Source organism: Dipodomys merriami, unplaced genomic scaffold, assembly GCF_024711535.1.
Source record: "Dipodomys merriami isolate MVZ:Mamm:240054 unplaced genomic scaffold, mDipMer1.0.p SCAF_423, whole genome shotgun sequence".
Classification (NCBI taxonomy): Eukaryota; Metazoa; Chordata; class Mammalia; order Rodentia; family Heteromyidae; genus Dipodomys; species Dipodomys merriami.
The window spans coordinates 860,577-880,818 of record NW_027205860.1 but is presented as its reverse complement, the minus strand read 5'-3'; the positions used below and the strand labels follow the sequence as shown (position 1 = coordinate 880,818).

At 40.9% G+C, this 20,242-nt stretch overlaps 1 long non-coding RNA gene across 5 annotated transcripts in view; it reads left to right on the top strand.

Moving 5' to 3' along the window:
* Nucleotides 1-900: 900 nt before the first annotated feature.
* LOC138807629 (uncharacterized) overlaps nt 901-20,242 on the top strand; it is a 33,461-nt gene continuing 14,119 nt past the window's right edge. For 4 of the 5 annotated variants that reach the window (XR_011366217.1, XR_011366216.1, XR_011366215.1 and 1 more), the window contains exons 1-7: nt 901-941; nt 1,170-1,247; nt 2,643-3,002; nt 7,139-7,260; nt 15,148-15,214; nt 15,475-15,578; nt 18,235-18,399. This is a non-coding gene — a long non-coding RNA (uncharacterized lncRNA). The remainder of the gene's footprint in view (nt 942-1,169; nt 1,248-2,642; nt 3,003-7,138; nt 7,261-15,147; nt 15,215-15,474; nt 15,579-18,234; nt 18,400-20,242) is intronic. The other variant, XR_011366218.1, reaches the window with a different exon arrangement.

The following is a 20,242-nucleotide window of genomic DNA, read 5'->3' as shown; positions in this document are numbered from 1 at the left end:
GAAGCTCTTCTGACCCATTTCCTCTCCTGGGAGATTGGTCCTTCTAGAACACTTCACCTGGATGAGTTTTGCTGGTTGGTCTCACATGGAAAGGGGCCAGTGAACTACTACACTTGAATGTGTTTGGCTGGGTTGGGTCGGTGGGAGGCAGGAAGGAGGCCTAGGCGCTTCTCTAGTGCTTTCTTGATTCAGTGTGACACTGGTAATCATCATGGGTTCCATCTTTGTGGCCCCTGATGGAGGGCCCCTGGTGCACAAATCTGACTCTCTGTGGACTCTGATAGCACTTCTTCTGAGCTTTCATCTCCTTTGACCTCGGGGAATCCACAGCTCTCTTTTGCTGCCAATCTCCATGTGGCTCAGTGGCCCTTGTTTATTCTTTAATCTCCTACCCATCACTTCTTTCTTCCAGTTGGTTCACAAAAGTGAACTGAATTTGTGTGTGTGTGTGGGGGGGGTGTACAAGTACTTAGACTCTGAGTCTCTCTTGCTTGTTTTGATTTACTCAAGAGAGCTCCACTTCTTCCTTTTTGATCAATTGGAGATCAGAGTCTTACAGACTTTTCTGCCAAGGCTGGCTTCAAATCTTGATCTTCAAACCTCAGCTGCCTGAATAGCTAGGATAATAGGCATGATCTACTAGTACTGGGCTTTCCATGGGGCATTTGTTTCCTGCTGAGACCTGGAGCAGATGCTCCTGCTGAATTCACTCCTATGTGTTCCAAGTTGTTTTTTGGTTATTTCACAACTGATAGGTCCAGCCCATCACCAAGATTATCACATTTGCTGCCTTCCCCTGGCACACATCGTTGACCCTCCCTGAGTTCTTGGTCAACTAGAATTGTGAGGTCATTATAATGAGGACATTCTTTTTGGAACTTGATTTCAGAACTAGGTTACCCAGGCTACAGGACTGTCACCATCTTAAGGACTGTTTATGAGTAAGATCCTGTATTCCTTCATTCTCAACTTTCTGCTCTGTTAAATGAGAGCATCATAGCTTTCCTTTCAAGCTAATTACTGCCAGGATGAAGTGAATTGACATACATGGCAAACTTCATACGGGACAGTGCTTAGTGCTTCATACGGGTGGCCTTCATTGTCAAGGTAACCATGCTTTACATACAAGAGCAAACATTTGATCTAAACACAACACTTGTCTTTTATAGGATGTCGATTGTCTCATGGGCACTGCAAATAGTGATGCTGTGGTGCTTTCTGGAGCCAGGTATCTTGGGAAGGAAATGGTGAGCCATTTTGTGTGTGTGTGTGTGTGTGTGTGTGTGTGTGTGTGTGTGTGTGCGTGCGTGCGTGCACATGTGCATGCATGCATGCACGCAATCACGCACGGGTGCATGTTCTGGTCCTGAGGCTTGAACTCAGGACCTGGGCTCTGTTTCTGAATTTTTCTACTCAAGGCTAGTATACTACCCCTTGTGCCACAGTTCCACTTCTGGCTTTTTGGTGGTACATTGGAGATAAAAGTCTTAAGGACATTCCAGCCTGGGCTGGCTTTGAACCATGATCCTCAAATATTAGTCTCCTGAGTAGCTAGGATTACTGTTGTGAGCCATCAGTGCCCGAATTGTAATTGTCTTTTTTTCTTTTCCCCAGCCTTGTTTGAGTTTTCTCAGGTGCTCCCTAATGTGTGATGGAGTTGTATGTGAAAAGATGATTATAAGCAAAAATGTTGTGTGTTGGAAAATGTGTTTAATTCACCCTGACTACTGGATATCTTTGCCTAGCAACAGTGTGCTAGAGTGGTTAGTTATTAACTCAGAATTGCTGGGCTGATCTGAAGTTGTAGGTACTGTCTCTTCTCAGCTTTGCAGGAGAAAATCCCATTCATCAGCCTGAGAAAAGATTCACATTGAAAATTCAATATATGAGCCAAGTACTGGTGGCTCACATCTGTCATCCTAGCTACTCAGGAGGCTGAGATATGAGGATTGTGGTTCAAAGCCAACCCAGGCAGGAAAGCCCATGAAACTTTTATCTCCAATGAACCACCAAAAAGCTATGTGAAGCTATGACTCAAGTGGTAGAGTGTTAGCCTTGATCAAGGGACAGTGCTCAGGTCCTGAGTTCAATCCCCAGGACTGGCAAACATGTGTGCATGAGCTTACCCTCCAAATTCAAGATATGATTTCTACTAAATTTTCTGCAATCTATTAACAATTCAAAAGAAACCATAGTTGGGATAATATAGGCAGGGTAAGGTAATAGGGAAGTTAGAAAATATATTCAAAAAATTAAGCTGGAATTAGGAGTGAGGGTATAACCCGCCTAAAAAATAAACAGTCTGGCTGGGTGCTGGTGACTCACACCTTTAATCCTAGCTACTCAGAAGACATGAGAGCTGAGGATCCTGGTTCAAAGCCAGCGTGGGCAGTAAAGTCTGTGAGACTCTTATCTCCAGTAAACCACCAGAAAACTGGAAGTGGCACTATGGCTCAACTGATAGAGTGCTCGCCTTGAGCTGAAGAGCTGAGGGACAGCACCCAGGACCAGAGTTCAAGCCCCACATCAATAACAACAAATAATGGGCTGAACCACAAGAAGTTGAGTCAACTGTTTCAAAAACCCACAGAACTGCCTTCTTTCTAACACTTTCTTTTTCTTTTTCTTTTTTCCACATGTAGAGTAAACATTTCTGCCTCAGAGAAGTAAATAGGTATGGGAATAAAAAGTGACTCTTTCTGGTAAATCTATGACCAGAATGAATATCTTAAATAGGATCACGAAGAGCAGACTTCCATGTCACAAAACTCCTTTGCCAATCCAGATCCACTGTGCCACTCTTGCATAACAGTAGCAAAAAAAAAAAAGAAGAAAAACAATAAAAGGATAATAGAGAAGTTGCTAGGCTACCCTTCATCCAAGTGACCAGTTTGTGAATGAGGAGCTCCAACCCACATAGAGACATGAAGGTCACTTACGAAGCCCCTAATTCTCTGTTTGGCAGAAGCCGTCAAATTCTCCCACTCCTGGCAACTGGCAAGGTACTATCAGCTAACTTGTGTGAGGTTTTGTGAATGACTTCAAGCTTGTATTGTTAATCTAATTTCCTCAAGGGTCACAGTGGGGCATGGAAAATCTAGTAGGGTTCCCTTTTCTTTCTTTTTCTTTCTTTTTTTTGTCAGTCATGCGACTTGAGCTCTGGGTCTGGGGACTGATCTTGAGCTCTTCAGTTCCCTACCACTTGAGTCACAGCACACTTCTGGTTTTCTGGTGGTTAATTGGAGATGAGTCCCACAGATGTTCCTGCATTGGCTGGCTTTGAACTGTGATCCTCAGATCTCAGCCTCCTGAGTAGCTAGGATTAAAGGCATGAGCCACCAGTGTCCAGAGGGTCCCTTTTCTATTTGGGAAATCTCTTTTCCACATACCTTCCCAGAGATACCTAAGAAACTACAAACAAAACTGGATTATTTTGTGGTGCTTGGGATTGAATTTAAGGTCTCACATTTACCAGGCAAGTACTCTACTATATTACCTATACCCTCAGTCCTGTTTACTTTTGGGGTTTCTTTCTTTCTTTGTTTCCCTCAGATAGGGGTATCATGTTTTTACTCCTACTGACCTTGGACCACAGTCATTCTACCTTTGCCTCCAGAGTAGCTGGGATTATAGTCATGCATTATCATGTCTGGATTTGTTTTTAAGTATTTGTATTATAGTTTGAATTCAGGGCTTTGAGGCTCAAGGCTGGCATTCTACCCCTTGAGCCACACCTCTACTTCCTGTCTTTTGCTGGATGGTTGGATATAAGACTCAGAGGGTTTTCTGTTTGGGCTGGCTGAGAATTTGACCTTCAGATCTCAGCCTCCTAATAGCTAGTAGTACATATGTGAGCCACCAGTGTCTTTTCCTCCTCCTCCTCCTCTTCTTCCTCCTCCTTCTCTCCTCCTCCTCTTCCTCCTCCTCCTCCTGCTCCTCCTCCCCTCCCCCTCTTCCTCCTCCTGTTCCTCCTCCTCCTCCTCCTTCTCCTCCTCCTCGTCCTCCTCGTCCTCCTCTTCCTCCTTTTTCGGTAGATTCTCACTAAATTTTGTCTTGGCTAGCCTTCCACTATGGTTCTCCTATATCTACCTCTAGAGGAGTGAGTCAGCATAGCTGGAAAGGAAACAGAACTTTTGCCTGACTCACTGTGGTGACAAGATCAGCAGGAATTCATATCGTCTCAACCTTCTCTCAACCCTTTCTAATTCATTTCTTCCCCCTTCTAAACTCTGTGTGTGTGTGTGTGTGTGTGTGTGTGTGTGTGTGTGTGTGTGTGTGTGTGTGTGTGTGTGCGTGTGCATTTATAATTGTGCTAGTACTAGGGCTTGGACTCAGGGCCTGGAGCTCTCATTTGGCTTTTATTGCTTAAGACTGGTACTTTACCATATCAACCACAGCTCCATTTCCAACCCTTTTTTGCCAGTCGTGGAGCTTGAATTCAGGTCCTGGGCACTGTTCCTAAGCTTCTTTTGGTCAAGGCTAGTATTCTACCACTTGAACCACAGCGCTATTTCTGGCTTTTCTGTGTATGTGGCCCTGAGGAATTGAACCCAGGGATTCAGCCATGGTAGGCAAGCACTCTACCACTAAGCCACCTTCCCAGCTCCTGTTCCCAATTCTTTGCTGATTCATTGGAGATCAGGCTCTCACAGACTTTTCTGCCTAGGCTGGCTTCAAACCAAGGTCTCTGCCTTTCTGAAGAGCTAGGATTATAGGCATGAGCCACTAGCATCCAGATTCAGGCCATGGGTTTTTTGTTTTGTTTTGTTTTGTTTTGTTTTTGCTTCTGATCCAGATTGTAAACATGTCTTGGATGGATTTATATCCTGCTTAGGGCCATAGCCCACACAGTACAAAGTAGACTTTACCTTCACTTGAGGTGAATTCTCATGGGCATTTAGTGGTGAGGATTACATAGTGTGGGCTATTATAGGACTCAGGCAGTATGTGAGAAAATGGGAAAGCACACAGCAGAGACCTTGGCATCTCTTTGATGGCCACAGAAGGAAAGTGTGGGTTTCCTCCATCTTGACATAAGTTCCTTTTTGGATTCTCCACGTGTGAAGTTCCTCTGAAGCGATCCTTCTTTGATCTCCAACAGAACGCACTTTGTAGATCATCTCCATCCTTGACCCCCTGTGCATCTCCTTCCCACAATAGCCAGGTGTTCTTCAGAGATAATGCCATCTGCACAATAGCTTTGTGTCTCCTTCATGTCCTTCAGAAGTGGGGGCGGGGAGGCTTCAATCTTAGAGACCTATAGCATCCCTGAAGGGCCTTTGTTGCTTTTCCTTGAGATAAATGGGTGCCGGTGTCTCTGGGCAAAAGGGATCAAACTTTGCACAGTGATTTTCAGATCCGTTCAGCCTCCCAAGTAGCTAGGATTACAGGTGTGTATCACTGACACCTGGCTGCATTCTTTTTTTTTTTTTTGTCAGACTTGGGGGTTGAACTCAGGACCTGGGCACTGTCCCTGAGATCCTTTTGCTCAAGGCTAGCACTCTACCACTTGAGCCACAGCCCCATATCCAGTTTTTTCTGTGTATATGGTCCAGAGGAATCCAACCCACGGCTTCATGCATGCTAGGCAAGCACTCTACCACTAAGCGACATTCCTACCCTTGCATTCATGTTTAAGGATGGTTTTCTTTCTCTTGTCAGCCCTCTTGCCTTCTTGTAGTTTCCTGAGAACCTCAATTCCTTTCTCCTGAACACCAACAGTTTCTCCTCCAAGTGGAAAAGAGATGGAAAGTATTCAGAGTTTCGTAATGCTTTCTTTTGGCTCTATTTTTCTTCTATTGATTTCTTTGTAATTAAAAAGGTCATAGAAATGTGTGGGGCTGAGAAGGTGACTCAGTGGTAGAGTGCTTGTCTTGCATGCCTGAGGCCCTCAGCACCACATAAGCAAAAAGAAAAAGCCGAAAGTGGCACTGTGGCTCAAGTGTTAGAGCGCTAGCCTTGACCTGAAGAGCTGAGGGACAGCGCCCAGGCCCAGAGTACAAGCCCCACGACCGAGGCCAAAAAAGAAAAAAAGAAATGTGAGAGAAACGGTAGAAAGATGGAAGGGATCCTAATAGATGAGATGGGTGGAATATGGTGAATAATGGTGAAAGCATGTGGTTGTAGGGAATGTGGACTGACAATCATTCCTTCAACCTGAGTTTTTGGGGTAGGGAAGCCAAAGGCCCAGGGAGGGGACTTGAGTGGCCTGTGGAATTTCTGTGGGCAGGGCTCTCAGCGAACAGCACCCCTGGTGGGCAAATCCAGTGTAGCAGAGCATGTTACTTTGGGAAGCAAAGAACTGTCTGGCCTTGGGCTCCCCACTCACCATGCAGAGATAGGAGAAATGAAACAACCGGGGGCATTTTTTAGATACAGCCGTAGAATGCATACATCTCTCTAGAGAATCAGCCTCTGTGGGCAGCTGCTGGTTTAGCTCAGAAGTGAAGGGTTGGAGAAGAAAGGAGGGAGAAAGAGCCAGGGATGTTGGTTTCTTGTTTTTAGCTCTGTTAGCGTCTTCTGTGCTACTGTTACTAAACCGTATCCTAGTAATAAACACTATCCTAGTGTTACGGTTATTAAAAAAATTAGTTCTGGCTCTAATCCTAGCTCAGGAGGCTGAGATCTGAGGTTAATTGAAAGCCAGACCAGACAGGTTATTTTTGATAAACAACTCAGAAAGCTGGAAGTAGTCTTGTAGCTCCAAGTGTATATCGCTATCCTTGAGAACAAAGAGCCTCAGGGATAGCTCCCGGGTCAAGCTCCAGGATCTGTAAAAAATAAAAAAAAATTAGAACTGGGTACTGCAATCCTAGCTACTTAGGAGACTGAAATCTGATGATTATGGTGGGAAGCCAGCTCAGATAAGAGTGTCTGTGAGACTTTTATCTCCAATTAAACACCAAAAACCTGGAAGTTGTGCTGTGGTTCAAATAATGGAGTGCTAGACTTGAGCACAAAAGGTAAGCACCCAGGCCTTGAGTTCAAGCCCTAGGACCAACACAAACACACACACACATACACACACACACACTCACACACACACACACAGAGCTGTGCTGGCATGAGCTCTTCAGTCTTTTCTCCTTGTGAGATTTTTTCATTAATATTTACACAATATTTTATTATTTTCATTCAGGTGAAATCTTTCCTTAACTCTCTGAGTGGAGAAGAATTAGAGGCTCTAATATTTGAATTAGAACAACTCAGAAGCATTTTCCCTAGCAGAATTTTTTGAGGAAGAGGAAGAAGAGAAAAAAGGTAATATGAAAATTCAGAATCGGAGTGGGAAGATGCAATGTATTTATTATTACTAGAGTATTTATTATTACTAGGGTATTTATTATTATTATTATTATTATTATTATTATTATTATTATTACTAGATTATTTATTATTACTAGAGTGATTTGTGTGTTTGTGTGTGTGCACGCACAACACCTGTGCTGGTCCTGGGGCTTGAACTCAAGGTCTGCTTGCTGTCCCTGACCTTCTTTGCTTAAAGTTAGACCTTTAAGGACTTGAGCCACACCTCTACTTCCAGCTTTTTTTTGTGTGTGATTAGAGATAGGAGTCTCACGGAGTTTTCTTCCTACGCTGGCTTCCAACTATGATCCCCAGATCTCAGCTGCCTTAGTAGCAGTCTGACAGGGATAGCCACTGGTACCCTGCATCTCTCTCTTTTTTGCAGTAAGAATTTTCATGTAGAATTTTTTTTGCAACTTTCCCCCATCTAGGTGTTCAAACACGTCAGCCTCTTGCTTATGTCTTCTTTTTTTTTCCCCTGTCAGACTTCTCTTATCATCCTTCATACTGATATTGTTCATACACCCCTGCCAGTGATTACAGTTAAAGATTGCTTTTTCAGAGTTTGTCCTCAGTTTGGCTGATGTTTCTTTATATCTCTGGATACTTCATCTGTGCCTCATGACTTGTGGGATCCTTAATTCCATCTTGAATTGAGGCAGAAAAGTTGGTAGTACCTAAAACGTGAGTGGCACTCTTCCCCCTCCCTGCCTCCACAATTTAAAGCCTGTATCTCTTAGAAAATATGAATGTTGAAGCTGCTCATTTTTTATAGTAATTAGGTAATGTGGCAGTTAGTATAAAATGTAATTTCTGGACAAATGAATCTTAAGGGTTGTTTAATTTTAACATTTAATTAGATATATTTCTAAGACATATTCTCTGCTAATTGGCTATTTTAAGAAAGTGGAATCCAATGAACTAAGTTTTGTCTTTTTTTTAAAGCTGGTCCTAGGATTTGAACTCAGGGCTTGGATGTTGCCCTAAGCTTTTTTGCTCATGGGTAGTGCTCTACCACTTGAACCACTGCACCACTTCTGGCTTCTTCTGAGTAGTTTATTGGAGATAAGAGTCTCACAGACTTTTCTGTCTGGACTGGCTTTGACCCATGATCCTTAGATCTTAATTTCCTCAGTAGCTAGGATTACAAGCATGAGCCACCAGTGCCTAGCCCATTTGTAGTGTTTAAATGAACTATTTACTTTGCCATGGAATGACATTTTCACTCTGAAGTATACAAGTGGTCATAGAGACTAGAATTTTATTTGGTGAACATTTCTTAAAAGTGAATGAAATGAGCCTTTACAATGAGAAAAGCAACGATGTATGAGTCATGATACACATTCAAACTAAGTTTCAATTTTGTAGAATGTATTTATTGCTCTGTTGAGCTTTGTAGCTTCCCAGTGCTGTTTACAGACTATGCTGATGAAATCTGTGTTGATAATAACAGCTATATTCATTGATTTCAGGACAGTTGGTCAGCATTTGGAAGATTTGTGTGACTCAGTGTGAGTATTTTCCCATTATTTAATGTGTGATGTTAGCAAATCATGTACAGGCAAAAGAAAAGAAAAGACTAACTGATTTTAATTTAATACATCCAAGCAGAAAATCTTATGGTATAGCTTCAGGCTCATTGCTATGTATCTCATTACAACTAAATTTTAAGAGATGACCACTAGTTGAGTTTTAGTGTAATATTAAGGAGTATGCCAGCATTAGCTTTATTGATAATCTGAGAAGGCAACTAAAATACTTCTTCCTTTTCTAACTAAGTGACTTTGTAAGGTAGTTTTTCTGCATATACTTGAAACAACATAACCCAACAGACAGTATAAAAGCAGATGAGAGAATACAGGTGTCTTTCATTAGGCTAAAGGATGAAGAGATTTATTAAAGATGTAAAACAATGGGACTATTCTGCTGAAATTTTACCTTTTTTGGAAAATACAGTGTTTTTCAATAAGCGTATATTAATAAGTAGTGTTTCTTTTCTTTCTTTTTGGTGAGTTGTGGGGAGTAAACTCTGGGCTTGGGTGCTGACCCTCAGCTCTTTAGCTCAGTGCTAGTATTCTACCACTTGAGCCACAGCGCCACTTACAACTTTTTCTGCTTATGTGGTGCTCAGTAATTGAACTCAAGGCCTCATGCATACAAGACAAACACTCTACCACTGAGCCACCTTCCCATCCCCAGTGTTTTTGTTCTTAAATTTACAAAACTACCATAAGCACTTGAGTTCTAAATTTTCTTTTGTTTGGGTTGTGAAACTAGGACTCAATACCTGATGCTTTGCTCATTACCTGAGTTCTACTTTTTAACATATCTGTCTGTTTCTCTTGTGTGTGTGCGTGCACATGCTAATGCATGTGTATCCCCTATTTTTTATTTAATTTATTTATTTTTGTGCCAGTCCTGGGGCTTGAATTCAGCACTTAGGCATTGATCCGGAGCTGCAGTCTACCACTTGAGTTATAGTTGTACTTCTGGGTTTGTTTTGTTTTGTTTTCTGAGTGGTTTATTGGAGATAAGAATCTCATTGACTTTCCTGCTCCAGCTACCTTTTAATAGCAATCTATAGATCTCAGTCTCCTGAGTGTGTAGCCAGGATTACTGGTGAGAGGCACCAGTTCCTGGCTCTACTTACATTTTTTTTTGTCGGTTGCGGGGCCTAAACTCTGAGTCTGGGCACTGTCCCTCAGCTCTTCAGCTCAAGGCTAGCGCTCTCTCACTTGAGCCACAGTGCCACCTCTGGCTTTTTCTACTTATGTGGTGCCGAGGAATCGAACCCAGGACCTCATGCATGCAAGGCAAGCACTCTACCACTGAGCCACCTTACCTTTTTAATTAGCTCTTTGGGAGCTCTCAAAATTTAAGAGTATTAAGAGGTCCTGAGACGAGCATGTTTGAGAGCTGCCAGATTAAAATTTTCCAAATGTCAGTGCTTTTAAAGATGGCTCTCTGTTTTACTTCTTTGAACTGTCAGTGTGCTTGCCACTGATATCTCTAAACCTCATTTGATTTTTTTCTATTTCTCATCAACTGTAAAATAACTAGTCTTCAAGTTTTCTACAAAGCAAATATTTCTCAGTGAGAAACTTTTCTTACTCCTTTAGTATGGATTTTATGCAGACTGGGACATTTTCTTTTTTGTTTGTTGTCTTCAGCATCGTGTTTAAGAAGTCAGACTAGACAATTGTATAACATCTTACTAATAAATGATTCCTTAGTCTATGTAAAAGCTTGATTCCTGATTAGAAAATGTTTTCTGACCAGGTACTGGTGGCTCACACCTGTAAACCTAGATACTCAGGAAACTGAGACCCCGGATGGGTTTAAAGCCAGCTCACCAGCAAAGTCTGTGAGACTCATCCCCAGGTAACTACCAAAAGCCCAAAATGGAGCTGTAGCTCAAGTGATAGAGTGTTAGATTTGAGCTGAAGAAGCTCAGGGACAGCACCCACACCCTGAGTTCATGCCCTAGGACTTGCACAAAAAAAGAAAAAAAGATTTTTTGAACATAAGTTCTTAATGTTCTTCTGAAGTATTGAGATGGCAGTTAACTATGATGGGCTTTGGAGTTATCCACTGAGTCAAAATAAAGATCTGTCTTTTACTAAAGCCATGTGACCTGTGATACTGAGCTCTTTTCTCATCTGTAAGGTAACCCAATCTAATTCCTTACAGGTTGTTAAAATAAGTACTAAATGAAATACTTTATTCAGAGGCTGGGAAGGTGTCTCAGTGGTAGAGTGCTTGCCTTGCATGCATGAGGCCTTGGGTTCGATTCCTCAGTACCACATAAGCAGAAAAAGCCAGAAGTGGCACTGTGGCTCAAGTGGTAGAGCACTAGCCTTGAGCTGAAGAGCTGAAGAGCTGAGGGACAGTGCCCAGGCCCAGAGTTCAGACCCCGAGACTGGCAAAAACAAAACAAAACAAAACAAAAATGAAATAATGTATTCAATAAGTGGCATAATAGTCATAAGCAAGGGATGGTAATTATTTTAATGATTCCAAAGATATAATAGATTAAAAAATCTGCTTTTTAGAAGTCTTAACTTAGGAAACACATAAAGCCATTGTGATGTGTTTAGATAGTTGCATTCTTTCTAATTAGTCCTCAATATGACAGTTGTGTTATTTATAAACTTTTTTGTGCAATTAACTGCATTTGTTCATGTAATCAGCATCTGTTTGGTGTAGGAATGGGAATCCTGAACTTTAAATACCATTCAGAGGACTCTGAAGGATTTTCTAAACAGTTGGATTTTTGTCTAATATATTCACCAGAAATGACTCTGAAAAGAGACTCCTGCCCAACTCCTCTCACTCTGTGCCAGCCCTCCTCAGTGATATTTGTTGAGAATTCAGCAGTGATGTTGGCATTTAATGATATCTCAATGAAGTACTATAAAAACGGATGTAGCTGACGGGGGATAAATGTAGGAACCTGCTGTTGCGGTAGTGTTGGTCATCTTTTTCTATCAGCATTTTTGGACACAGTGGCAAGTGTCTGTGATCCTAACAATGACAGGAAGATGAAATCGGTAATTGTAGTTCAGGCATGCATCCAGGCAGGAAACCATACTCTCCCTGAAAATAGTCAAGGGAAAGCAGGGCCCAAGGCATGGCTCAGTGGTAGAGTGTCTGCTTACTAAGTTTGAGTGAGCTGAGCTCAAACCCCAGTACCATCATAACAAAGTAAAACAATGGTGGAAGATCACTACCAAATACTTTCCACAGAACTAAGTATATATTGGGCAGGATTGTGGCCCAGTATTAGGCTAGGGGTGTAACTCCATGGTACAGTACTTGCCTGAGGCTTTGCATTTGGTGACTGGCATTGAGATGAGGAGAAGTTGCATCGAAATTATGTAGGATGGTGCTGGTGGCTCACGACTATAATCAGCTACTCAGGAGGCTGAGACCTGGAGGATGGACGTTTAAAGCCAGCCAGGCAGAAAATTCTGTTTAGATCTATCTCCACTTAGCAAGAAAAAGACAGACTGGTGTTGTGGTTCAGATTAGTAAGACATCAGCTGAGTTCAAGCTGTGGTCCTGGCACCAAAAACAACAATAACAAAATAAATAAATAAAGGAATAAAGTGTGGGCTTTGGAGGGACTTTGGAAAAAGGAAGGACTCTCCCAAAATCGGAAGACGCATGCCTGAACTACAATTACCGATTTCATCTTCCTGTCATTGTTAGGATCACAGACACTTGCCACTGTGTCCAGCCTCTCTGTTGAGATGGAATCTCCTAACATTTTCTGCCCATGCTGGGCTGGAACTGAGATCCTCTTAATTTTGGACTCTCACATTAGTGTTGGAGGATGAGCACATACTAATATAACAGGCTATGGCTGAGAAGGGATCTCACAAACTGTGCTGCCAAGGCTGACCTCAGATTATAATCCTCCATTCTCAACCTCTCAAATAGCTAGGTTTACAGGCATGAGCCACAGCAGTGACCTGCCTCATTTTGTTCACAACACTTACCAAAAAATAAGTTTATTAACACTCAAACATAATACATTGTATATCTGAACATTGTAAATTAAATGTATATATTGGAATATTATTTACATTCTAAGTACACACTAAATAATTTTTTAGAACAGAATGAGATAAATATAAGTGAAAAAAAATTCTGCATGCTATTGGATCATTTTGTCAATATTTTGTGATATAGGTATGTCATTATATTTTCAGATTAATTTCTTGCACCCAGTAGGATTTAGTTGGATGACAACCTACGAGTCAGGTTTTAGATTTTTATTCATATTAGGATATAGTTAAATGTTGTTTAAATGAGTTACATTGGTAAGGATGGTATTAATGAGATCAGCTTCACAATCCATCTTATACTTGGGATTGCTAAGTCATTTTAATTCTTTCTCTTAAATGCCAAGGGAGAGGCACAAATGAGCTATGATACATTCTTCCCGCCAATCCCGGGAAATTTTGGGGACAATGGTCAGATAAAGCAGTAACAATTTGCCCTTTAAGCTATAGACTGCTGATTAAAAAATATATAGATTCTAAAGGCTAAAACCTTAGGCTGGTCTCAAAGTGAGTGAATGGATAGGATTTATTTGTGTAAAGAGAGAAGGAATATTTCCTGACAGTATGTTTGGCTGTCTTGATTATAGTTTGCTCTTGACTTACCCATATGTTTGCATGTTTCTTCAGTGAGGTGTTCTGTTTTCCCATCATCAAGATAACATTTTCCTTAGCACCCTTCCAACATTAATCCTTTCTCCCGCTGATTTAAACATCACCTTGCTCACTTGGATCATGGATTATTCCCTCAATTTTACTTCCTTTTTTGTTCCTAGATTAGTGCTGATCAGTTCTCTACTCAGCCACTAAAATTATCTTCCTTTGATTTAAATTTGATCTTACTTGTCTCTGTTCTAAAAATCATTCAGTGGTTCCTCATCTCTTCGTTAGAATCTTTGAAATCTTACTAGGGTGTAAAGGCCCAGTCTTTGCTGGATCCTACTTTGTTGCTTTTTTCCTTTGTTTACATTAAATGCTGTGATCATACTAAACTTCCTGCTATGCTTTCACCCTCTAATCTTGGCACTCATTTTCTCTGCCTGAAACTCTTCCCATAACTTGAATTCCATTTTTTAAATTCTTTTTCTTTTCTTTTTTTCTGGTCCTGGGGCTTGAACTCAGGGCCTGGGTTCTGTTCCTGAGCCTCTTTGTGCTGAAGGCTAGTGCTCTACCATTTGTGCCACAGGGTCACTTCTGTCTCTTTCTGTTTGTGTGGTACTGAGGTATCAAACCCAGGGCTTCATGCATGCTAGGCAAACACTCTACTACTAAGCCACATTCCCAGCCCTGAATTCCATTTACTTTATACAATATCTGCTTCATACTCTCCATTCATTATTCTGTAATGTGACGCAAAGAGCATTGAGAGTGGAGGCCAAGGTTTAACTCCTAACCTTTGCTAAGAAATCTTGTGGAAATTCTTGACCTCTTCCAGCCTTCATTATCTTTATTGCCAACGTGTGATAATGCCCACCTCTCTTATAAGCCCATTAAGAACATCTATCGACATACTATACACAAAAAAATTCTATAAGCATGTCAGCCAAAGATGTTTGGTGTGGCAACGTGGGTGATGACAACAAGAATGATCCCAAGGAAGCATTTAGCTTCACTGCTCAGGTGACCTTCCTGAACCATCCAGGCCAAATCAGTGCTAACTATGCCTCTGTCCTGGATTGTCATTCAGCTTAAATTGCTTGCAAGTTTCCTGAGTGGAAAGAGAAACTTGAACAGAGATCTTGTAAGAAGTTGGAAGCTAGTCCTAAATTCCTGAAGTCTAGTGATGCTGTCATGGTTCATATGGTTCCAGCAAGCCTTGTGTATGTGGAGAGCTTCTCTGACTATCCTCCTTTGGGTCATCTTGCTGTTTGTGATAGGAGACAGTTGCTGTGTGGCATCAAAGCTGTGGACAAGAAGTCTGCTGGAGCTGGCAAGGCCACAAAGTCTGCCCAGAAATCTCAGAAGGCCGAGTGATTATTATTATCCCTAACGCCTGTAGCTTCAGCTTAACCAGTGGTGGAAGAAAAGTCTCAGAAATGTTTGTCTTAATTGGGCATTTAAGTTTAATAGTAAAAGACTGGATAATGATAACAATGCATCATAAAAACTTGAGAAGGAAAGGAAAAAATTCTATAAGCACTCATATTCCATGCTCATTAAATTGTTATGCATACTTCTGCTGCATTCACTCCTCTTCCTTCTCACCTTTCTTGTGATCCTCAGCAGTTTTTCTGGAATGTTTTTCATGTAAAACTTTATTTTTTTTCATGGGATGAAGATTTTTCTGAAGAGATAACAGATGTTTTTACCAACACATCTCCTGCAAATCAGACAAACTGGCCAGGGTAAGTTATTACTTCTTGGTGATTGAGATTCATTTGTGACACTTCAGTGAATAAAAACTGAGATAGTAACCATTTACGATATGGAAGTAAGAGCGAAAGCCTTGCTCTTTGTTGGTGACTTGTGAGCTATGTGCATATCCAAGGTCAGAGTGGGCAGGGAGGTGCTATATCCAGAGAAATATTTAATACAACATATATTCCATTGCCTGCTCATGCACAGGACATGGGATGCTTTTTCCTTTTATCCCTATCTTTCCCAGGCTCAGGAGACATTCTGTAAACCAGTACGCCCCAGGCACACAATGCTTTCTGGACAGAGGGAACTGATATAATCAGGATGTCCTGTTTGCTCCTAAGTCCTAGGGTAAGGACCCTAATACTTGATCTTTTTGGTTGTTGTTGTTATTAGAAAATAAATTTTGTTATGGAATGTCTTGGGTAAAAGAAAGACATTCCTCAAGCAACAAAGTAGCAGAAAGTTCCAGGCCAGCCTGTTCTAGCAGGGTTATAACTCAAAAAGAAAAAAAAAACATAAAGAAATACATGTTTAAAATCTACTGAATGTAAGAAAAAAAGAGTACAGTTTCCTGTGAGTATATAATGTCAGAGAGTTTCCTGGAAACAGTAGCCTCTAAAATGGGATGATTTTTTTCTTTATAGGGAAATAGTAATAACATTTATTATTATAACCACAATTCAGTGACATTCAGTGACATTCATTTCCAGTATTGTAGAACCATCACCTTTATCTTATCCCAAACATATCCATCACCCTCGACAGAAATTTTGGGCCATTAAACCATTCATGCCTCTTGCCTTACCTCAACCCACAGTAGCCCTGAGTTATTTTCTGTGTCTGTGAACTTTCTTACTCTTGGTACTTTATTGTTGTAGTCTGAATGTTTGGATTTCCATAATTTTTCATATGGTAACACTTGATCTTTTATTCTTATCCCCTAATGTTTGCTTTCTCCATGAAACCCTCTCAGAACACTCCTCGGGAACTCATCTTCTGCAGTTCAAGTGCATCTCTTCACTATTCAATCTAGTATTGTTTAAAAATGGTCAAATTTAAGAAAAGTCATAAAAAGAATATAAACAGTATTTGTGTGCTTTTTATGAAAATTCACTATAGTTAACATTTTCCTTCTTTCGCTTAATCACTTATTTGTGTGTATGTTCTCTTTGTGGACATACATTTGAGATTAACTTGTATATATCATAGTCCTCTATTCCCACATATTTTAATCTTGCTCTCCTCAGGATAAAAATGTCCCGTTATTACATAGCCACAGTAGTTACCGGCTTCAGTAAATTAATCACAATGCCATACTTTTGCTTAATCTTTGTCTATATTTCAGTCTTGACAATTGGCTCAATTCTGCCCTCTCATTTTTTTCTCCAGTACTAATACCAGTACATGATCATGAATTATATATAGTTGTGTATACTTGATCTCCTATAGTCTATAATAATTCTCTGCTTTTCCTTTATAACATTACTATTTTTAACAACACAAGCACCTGCTTCCATTTAGTAGCTAGGATTAGAGGTATGAGTGACTGCTGACTACCAAATGTAGAGTTCTTGAGGGTTAAATTGTGTTATTTGTTTTTGTTTTTGTTTTTTACAATGAGGCCCATTGTAAAAATTGCTCAGTGTTGATGACCCTATATAAACTAGCTTATTATCCCAAATATACATGTAGATGTTCAATAAGCAGATATGTCTCTATATTTTTATACTAGGTAATTTCCTAAGTGCTAGGGAAGTAATGATGAGGACATAGAAAAATCACAAGAATAAAAGAAATCATGTTAATAAATATTTTTGAGGTCAATAATTCTCAATGTGGTCCCTATGTGGCAATTCTCAGAAGGCAGTTTTCAAATAATTGAAATTTCAAATAATTTCAAATTGAAATAGAGATACAGGATATAGCAGGGGCATTGGCCTGGTTGTCTGCACACTAAGGATGTAGGGAAATGTGCACTGGAGCATGTGGTTCTGGGAATAATTTTTTAATACTTTTGTTTACATTTTTTACCTTTTTTCTCCAGGCTAGCAGGCTTCATACCTTGAGCCACAGCTTAATTACTCACTTTCTTTTTTCTTTGTTCCTTTTTGCCGACCTTGGGGCTTGAACTCTTCTGCCTGGGCCCTGTCCCTGAGCTTCTTTTGCTCAAGGCTAACACTCTACCACTTCAGCCACAGCAGCACTTCCAGCTTTTTCTAAGTAGTCTATTATGTTTCTCGGACTTTCCTTCCTTGCATCAAACTGTGATCCATAGAACTCAGCCTCCTGAGTATGAGTAGCTAGGATTACTGGTGTGACCCTTTGGCACCTGGCTAGGTTTTTCTTATGTTTTGGTTCTGGACCTAGGGCTTGAACACAGGGCCTGGTCAGTGTTGTTTAGTTTTTGTTTTTTATTTAAAGCTGATAGTCTATTTGAGCCAAAGCTCACTTTCTGCCTTTTTGTTGTTGTTTTTATTCTTTGTGTTAATCCCAGGGCTTCAAAGTGGCCTGGCCAGTCTCCAGTCTCCATGCTTTCTCCCCCTCCGCCCCCCCCCCCCAAGTTAGCAAGCACTACATCTTTAGCCAGTGCACAACTCTTCCTTTTTATTTTTGGTTGTTGTTTTTATTTCTTTGTATTTGGCTTTTATTTATTTATTTATTTTGGCTGGTCATTGGGCTTGAACTCTGGGCCTGGGTGCTATCCCTCAGCATTTCAGCTCCAGGTCCTCTACCATTTGAGCCACAACACCACTTGCAGCTTTTTTTTCTGCTTATGTGATGTTGAGAAATCGAACCAGGGCCTCATGCATCCAAAGCAAGCAAGCCCTCTACCACTGAGCCACCTTCCCAGCCCTGGTTTTCATTTTTTATGGTGATCCTAGGGCTTGACCTGCCAGTCTTCTTGAGGTGTTGGGCTTTTTCCCCCCTCTAGGATGGAAGTTTTACAAGTTGAGCCATAGCTCATCTTTTTTTTTTTTTTTTTTTTGGTGGTTAATATTGTAAGGTCCGCTCCTGGATGGCAAGCAGACTCCACCCTCCTCACAGCAAAGTCTCCATCCAGTAACTGCATTACCTTGGGAACTGGGACACCTGGAAGAAGTCACATTTGCATCCACTGAGGTCATATCTGAATTTGATGTGGCCACACCTTTCTCTGCACGTACCCTAGGTAAGGCCTAGCCCAGGCCCAGACACTCTCTCTCTGCTCTCTCTCTGCTCTCTCTGCTCTCTCTGCTCTTTTCTAGCTCTTTCCTCTCTCATTCCTCTCTTTCCCAACTCTCTCTCATTCGAAGGCTTTTCCCAGCCAGGTGGAGTGCCAACCTTGCCTGGTCCCAGCAGGTCTACTGAATAAAACTAGTCCCTTACCTGAATAGCACATGCATGGTGCTGTTCTTACTCGGCTATCTCTTTTTTTAAAACCTAACAAGTGAGATAAGTGTCCTATGGCTCTAACTACTCAGGAGGCTGAGATCTGAGGACCTCAGTTGGAAGCCAGCCCAGACAGAAAAGTCCTTGTGAGACTCTTATGTCCAATTAAGCACTCAAAACCCAGAAGTGGCGCTATGGCACAAATGGTAGAGCACAAGGCTTGAGTACAAAGAGGCTCAGGGACAGCACAAAAGTCCTGAGTTCAAGCCCCACAACAGTCAAAAAATACAGAAAGAAAAAAAGTACTACAGGAAGCCAAGATGACTATCCAGACAGCTTGGTATTGGCATAAGAACAGACATCAGGACCAATGGAATAGAATTGAAAACCCAGAAATGAACCTACAGACCTATAGACATCTAATCTTCGATAAGGGAGCTAAAACAATAGAATGGAAGAAAGACAGCCTCTTCAGTAAATGGTGCTGCTAAAATTGGTTAACTACTTGTAGAAAACTAAAGCTAGATCCTTATATATCACCTTGCACCAGAATCAACTCCAAATGGATCAAAGACCTCGAAGTCAAAGTACACACTTTGAAAACATTACAGGATGGAATAGGAGAAACCCTAGGTCTCCTCGGCTCAGGCCAAAATTTTCTGAATAGAGACCCGGAAACACAACAAATCAAAGAAAGGTGGGACAAATGGGATTGCATGAAGTTGCAGAGCTTCTGCATGGCAAAGGACATAGCTAGCAAGATCAATAGAAAGCCCACGGATTGGGAGAAGATCTTCACTAGCCATACAACAGACAAGGGTCTCATATCTAAAATATACTTGGAACTCAAAAAATTAAATCCCCCAACAACAAATCCTCAAAGAAACAACTGCCCAATAAATAAGTGGGCTAAAGACTTAAAGAGAAACTTCTCTGAAGAAGAAAGAAGGATGGCCAATAGACACATGAAGAAATGCTCAACCTCCCTAGCCATAAAAGAAATGCAAATCAAAACAACATTGAGATACAACCTCACTCTAGTTAGAATGGCTAAAATCAAGAACTCTAACAACAACAGATGCTGGAGGGGATGTGGACAGAAGGAAACCTTACTTCATTGTTGGTGGGAATGTAAACTTGTTCAACCACTTTGGAAAGCAGTATGGAGGTTCCTCAAAAGACTTCACATAGAGATCCCCTATGACCCAGCAATCCCATTTTTGGGCATTTACCCAAATGTTTACAAACAAGACCACACTAAAGCTACTAGCACAACTATGTTTATTGCAGCATTATTTACCATAGCTAAGATATGCAACCAACCCAGATGCCCCTCAGTAGATGAATGGATCAAGAAAATGTCGTATATATACACAATGGAATTCTATGCCTCCATCAGAAAGAATGACATTGCCCCATTTGTTAGGAAATGGAAAAACGTGGAAAACATTATATTAAGTGAAGTAAGCCAGGCCCAAAGAAACATAGGTCCCATGGTTTCCCTTATTTGCAATATCTAGTATATGTATGAGTCAAGCGGAAAAGGTCAGATAATGTGATGTTAGGAAAATGAATCCTTAGATATGTATTCAAATGTTTTTTTTCCTTTCATGCATTTGTTTCTAACGCATTTATAAGATTAT